A 6,088-nucleotide genomic window follows, 5' to 3' on the forward strand; every position below is an offset into this window, starting at 1 on the left:
TTTGGAGACATCTTTAACAAATTTGTCCCCAAACAATTGACCCGCTGCTAGGGGTCCCGGCTCAGCGTCAGCTAGCTCGGTCAAATTACTATCCATTTTCATGAGTAATGATTTTCTCCTTTCCGATGAAATGGCACAATTTGCATTGCCCAGCAAGCAGATGGCTCGCTGGGTCCATCCGGCCAGCACGTCCGGGTCCAAAGGAGAGGAAGCCTCTTTGGCCGCTAGAGCCATCTCCAGAATTTTGGCCAAAGGTCCGATTGCGTCCAACATCTTGTCTTGGCATCCTTTCCATGCCCTATCCAAACCTCGTTTGGTGTCCTTCGAGAATTTCTTCAGGAAGGTCAATAGACTTGCGTCGATCTCTGGTGTCTCTGCTACCCTGTCTGGGACCTAAGACGGTTCCTCACTTCCCTGGGGAAGCTCCTTCTAAGGTTCTCATGGATATATGCTGCCACCGTCGGAGGTGGTACCCAGTCCTGTGACCTGGGGTGCATGATTTCAGACGGATCGAAGGTAAAAGGTGTATTAACCAGAGTAATTTCTGCCTGCGCCTTCTTAGCCTTCTTTGGAGGAGGATGCTCCTCCGAAGTATCCGTGTCTGTGCCTGTGGTAGTGTCTGTGTTAGTGTCAGTGTCCGTGTCTGCATGGACCTTACGCTTTGCTTTGGCCTTGCCGCCGCAATAAGAGTGTTCCGCCGTGTCTGGTAAGGTAGCTAGGGCCTGTGCATGAGGTCATGTGGCAGTATCAACCGAAGGTTGACCAGAAGTGGATGCTTCATCTTTTTTCTTTTGTGGCTTGTCATAGCCATGCCTCTTGGCGAAGCCCTCCAATTGTTTTCTGATAGGGCGAAGGGCTGTAGCTAGGGCTTGCTGCACTGTCTGTGGGACTGTAGTCTCCATAGCCCTATTGACCGAAGACTGGACAGAGGCGTCCAAAGCGTTGACCAAATTGTCCTCCAGGACAGCTTCCTGCCGTCCATCATATACCTCCTCCTCAGCATACTCCTCATTGTATTGCTCCCACTCCGACATTGCAGGGGTGGCTTATCACAATGCACTTCAGTGAAGTTAGCACTCAAAGTTCGTCTGAACACTGTCCAGCCACAAGGAGGGTCAAGGGGGGGTCAGCCCTGAAAGCACACTTAAGACAACGTTTTTTCAACCCCCTCAGCAAAGCTGTAGTCACAGGGGTCAGAGACCCAGGCCACACAAAAGATACAGAGAGCGTGTGCACACTCAACCACTGGCCAAATATATTTTACAACCTTTTTCGGCGTTTCCAAAGAGCAGAGGGACCACCGGTATGCAGTAATGCTAAAAACGCTATGGAAATCAGTCAGGGATTCGCGCCGCGACGTGCAGCCCAAACACGACTGAAATCCTACTAAAAAGTAGCCCAGTTTCAGCGCGTTTAGGCGCACGCTGCGGCCGAGAGCCACCCGGATCCTACACGCGTCATCGGCCTACAAGAGGTGCCGTATGCGCATGCGCGAGACGCGCTTAATGGGGAACAGCCGGGACAAACAAAGAAGGCTCACAGTGAACCACGCGGTGTCCGTCTGCCCCCGGTCAGCGACCGCTGCTACCTCGCGCCGCTAGGCGCTACTAAAGCCACAGAGGAATGAATGTAAATCGCTAGACGCCGCTGAGACGCTAGCGGTCGTGCACAAAACACCCCCGATATGCTGATCAACCCCAAAGACAGGTAATTAAGATGAACAATCCTTTGCCCATTGCCCTACCTGGGACTCGTCTAATCAGCACCATTTAAGTAAACATCATTTTTAAGTAAATATCCTTTAACATAAGCAATTCTCAATTAACGTTTGCTAAGCAGCAGAGGGAGGAAACAACGTGCACTTAACTCTTGCTGTGAGCAGCAAAGAAAGAGGAAGATGGCGGCAGGCAGGGGCCTCTTATGGACTAGGGGGGCGTGCCTATGTGCTGGTCATGATGGGATGCGTAGTTGTTTAACGTTTATGTAATGAAAAGAAAGCATTTTCATTAGCTGCTGTGAGCTTCAGTAAAGATTGAGAAGCATAATCTGAAGCCTCCGGTCCTGCAATAGAATCACTTTATGGCGGTCTGAATGGGACGTGCATATCACGTGATGGAGCCAGGAAGAATAGTATGTGACTCACATTATTGCAGTGTCATTCATACACTTAAGATGGCCGCCTTACGTTGTTTACTCGCTGTGTCAATACCAGCTGACAGTTGCTGTCCGATGCCGTTATCAGATGACAGTTGCTTAGTGACGGTTGATGCTTGGCAGTTTGCGGTTTCTAGTCAGCCACACATACTGTCATACATTTTCCTCAAAGGCGATTACTTTTTCTTCACGGTTGTCAATTATTAAGTTCTTCTTTTGACTGAGGGTAGCACGCAGGTTCTGCTGTGTTGGTCCTCGTCGCCAACTTGTAAAGAATACGCAGGGAAGAGATTGCAGTATTCACTTATTTATTAAGTTGAATGCCAAAATAGCATGAGGTCAGAGGGAGAAGGCAGGAGGAGCGTCCGAGGGGAAGGTCAGCAGCTGGCGTCTGTCAACATTCCAGAATGCTTAGCTGATGGCCGAGAGGAGGGAACGGAGGGTGAGGAGAGACAGAAGAGTACAATGCAAACACAACAAGTGGCGCGTATTTTGCTGTCTTAACTTGCTTTAATTTTAATAGTAGCAGTCACGATATATATAACAAGCATTTGCAATGCAATAGGTCTCGCATTATTAAAGTTAGAGCTATTGGCATTGTAAATGCCAATGCCTTTTATTTATGTTTTTGTTTTTAAAACATAAATAAAAGGCATTGTCATTTACAATGCTAATAGCTTAAACTCTCGTAAAAGTGAGACCTATTGCATTGCAAATAAACTCACAGAGGCACCCAATGCCGGTCAGGTGGCATGCTGCGTAAAGCACAAGATTTCAGTGTACATGTTTAAGCCACGCTCTCAAATACATAGCACATGCCTCTTTGAAGAAATTGCTAGTTACACTTCTTTTGCCATGCCCCTTTTAGAGACCCTTTTTCATCCTATCTGAAGCACTAGGTCTAACCTAAATGGAAATATATGAATTAATTAATCCAACAACGTACAGTTTCAGCCTTCATTGATAAATGCAGCAAGCTGAACTCACTTACTGTGATGTCATCAGGCTTATTGTTGTGTGATAGGACCTTCTTGCAAAATTCTGGGGCATCGGCCATGTGATGTCACACCTGTGATGTTATTAAGGTCAAACGGCGTATGATGTCCCTTCTGCTACCCTTAGCATTTTGGTGAATCACGTGCATGGAGGCAAGTAAAATGATCATGACCTCAAATTAAATGTAACCTCCGTGCATGTTAACAACCCCAACCCGAAATCCTGCACCTACTTAAATGACATTGATAAATCAACGTTTTCAAACAATCCTACACACCATTACAGATCGTGTATGTCTAGGTGAAAAAGACTTGCTCTCAGCTCTCAGACTAGCACCTTACATGTTGCATTCCAATTTTAGGTATGTTCTTAATAAACGTATCGGATTCGGACAGTGCTCGAAATAAAATAAACAAGTACACGAACTTCATGTTCAAAATAGTGGCATTATTGGAAGTTACTGGCATACGAGAATTAAACAGTGTAATGGGCGAGAATGTCACCCAAACAAACTCTTCCATGAATCCATAAGTTTATAAAATAGCGCATTAAACACAGTCAACCGCAGGTAGGCGCTACATGCACCATACAGAAAGAAAAGCAGAAAGCGTGTATACAGAAATACAGAAGAGCAGGAAGGGAGTTCAAGGTCAACAAGGTGTCATCGCAGCCCCGGGCTGCAGAAAGAGAAAGTTCTGCCATGCAGAGTTGAATATCTCGACGGGTGAAGTAGTCATAAAGGCGGAGACAAGGTTATTTGAGGCCCTGGCCCTCCAGACAAGCAATACTTTCAGAGCTGACGTAGGAGCTGCCCTCAGCTGAGGTGAATGCTGTGGCCCGCGTCAGTCACATGACCTGCAAAAGAGGGGACATGACCTGAAGCGCAGAGTCATGCAGAGTATGACGACGATGAGGCACGGGCAGGGTGCGTGGAGGACAGGAGGCAGAGATGACGGTGCTCCCTGCTCACCTCACCTGGATGAGTGTGCTTTGAGCGCGAGCGGCACAGCCAGGATGGATGGGGAAAACGGCAAGGAAAGGCTTAAGTGCAGTGAAGTGGATACTAATATTGTGTGCCCAGTAACAATCAGCATACGCTATTTATGGCATGGTAAATAAAAGGCAGCCTGTGCTCAACGGTCACACAACAAACCAACACGTGAAGTACACAACTGCCACAAAACACAAAAAAGACAACACGCATCCTGCTTGCACAAAATGTCATAAGTTAGTGGTGTTTTCTGGACCGGAGACATGGAGGTGAACCGTTTTACTTCACACCGGCGCTGCGCACAGGGTTTGATCGCGTTGCCTTGCACATGTATATGTAGCAGTAGCCACCAGTGAGGTTGCCAGGCCGCCCAGGAAGTGTAAGGTGGCATAGGGTATGCTGGAAGGCTCCGGTCAAATGTGACAGATTCAAATAAACAAACGCAAGGGAGGTTTGTGATGTCCCCAAACTATCTTTAAAAAACCGAACATCGCCGCTGGCCTGCGACCAGGAAGTCAGGCAGGCCGGGCGGGACAATCGGAAACCAGAAGTAGGAGGGCGGGAGCCTACCCCGCCTCCCACGGAAGAGCCGCGGCTGTTTTGAGCACCGGAGCAGGCAGGAGCCTACCCTGTGCCCCGGTGCCGAAGGAGGGAGGAAGAGTCCTGCTGCCGGGCCCTGCAGCTGCCGATGAGAGGAGAGCCGCCGCACCAAGGAAGCCAGTGAGTGGGGCTTCACCTTGTTGCTGAGCTGCGAGGGCGGGGGGCATGTGTGTGTGCGCGCGCGTGCGGCGGCGGGGGGCTGTGTATGTGTGCGTGCGTGTGTGTATGTGTCTTGGAGTCTGTGTGTATGTGTGTGTGACTGTGACTGTGTGTGTGTGTGTGTGTGTGTGTGCACGCGCGCACGTGTGTGTCTGTGTGCATGCACGGCTGAATTGCTGCAAATGTAGACGGAGCCGACGTGCGCGTGCACAAGGACAAATCCAGCGGAAAAGCGCATGGCACCCTCTTGTCCGTCATTCCCCCAAAGTCGATAACTATAGTTGTCGATCTGGACTGCATCCTACGGATGCTTACCAGCTCGACCTAAAAACTACAAATCTCAAAAGGCTTAGCATCACGCTAGCCAAAGGGAACAAAACACATCATGAACATAACCTCCATCACGTCTAATGTCCAATTTGACTGGTAACAGTCCTCTTTTCTCGTGCCAGAAGTTAGATGTACCAGAAAATAAATGAACAAGCATTTGCAATGCAATCTGTTTCGTCTTTGGGACCTTATGTATTTAGCTATGCAGCACATTAGCCTTGGTGCTGAAACATATAACAGGAAATGGTATAGTCCAAAGCTCTGTTTTATTATAAAATCAAGGCCTTCGGTGGCCATATCACCCAAAATACAAGATTTAAAAAATATTATTGTCTACGGGTGCTCGTGGAAGACAATTTCTATGGACTGGAATCTAGAGAATGCTAAAGTGATTCCGGTATTTTACTGCCCTATGTTGGTCATTTTCTATAAAGAAAGTTAAATAGAGGCAGCTGTCAAAAAAATAAAAAAATTAAGTCCCTTAGCAGAGAGCAATTCTGGTATTTCACTGACATCTTCTGGCCGTTTTATATTAAGACAGTTAAATAGAGGCAGTTGAACAAACAGAAAGCAATTCTGGTATTTTTTTACCTCTATTGGTCGTTTTCTATCAAGACCGTTAAAAATAAAGGCAGTTGAATAGAAAAAAAGTTCCTAAGCGGAAGCAGACAAGCCCTAGGGCTGATGTCCAGAGCCCACAAAGTACATACACACAAGTATATACTAAAGTTTATACAAGAGGTCTCGAATGCTCGACCTAAAAATAGAGAGAATAATAGAGAAGGCCATAACAAAAGTAAACCGTTCTTGGCAAAACGTCCTGAAATGAAAGGTTTGAGGAAGATCCAAGGGAACCGG

This window comes from Lissotriton vulgaris, chromosome 8 (genome assembly GCF_964263255.1).
Source record: "Lissotriton vulgaris chromosome 8, aLisVul1.2, whole genome shotgun sequence".
In the NCBI taxonomy this organism is placed as follows: Eukaryota; Metazoa; Chordata; class Amphibia; order Caudata; family Salamandridae; genus Lissotriton; species Lissotriton vulgaris.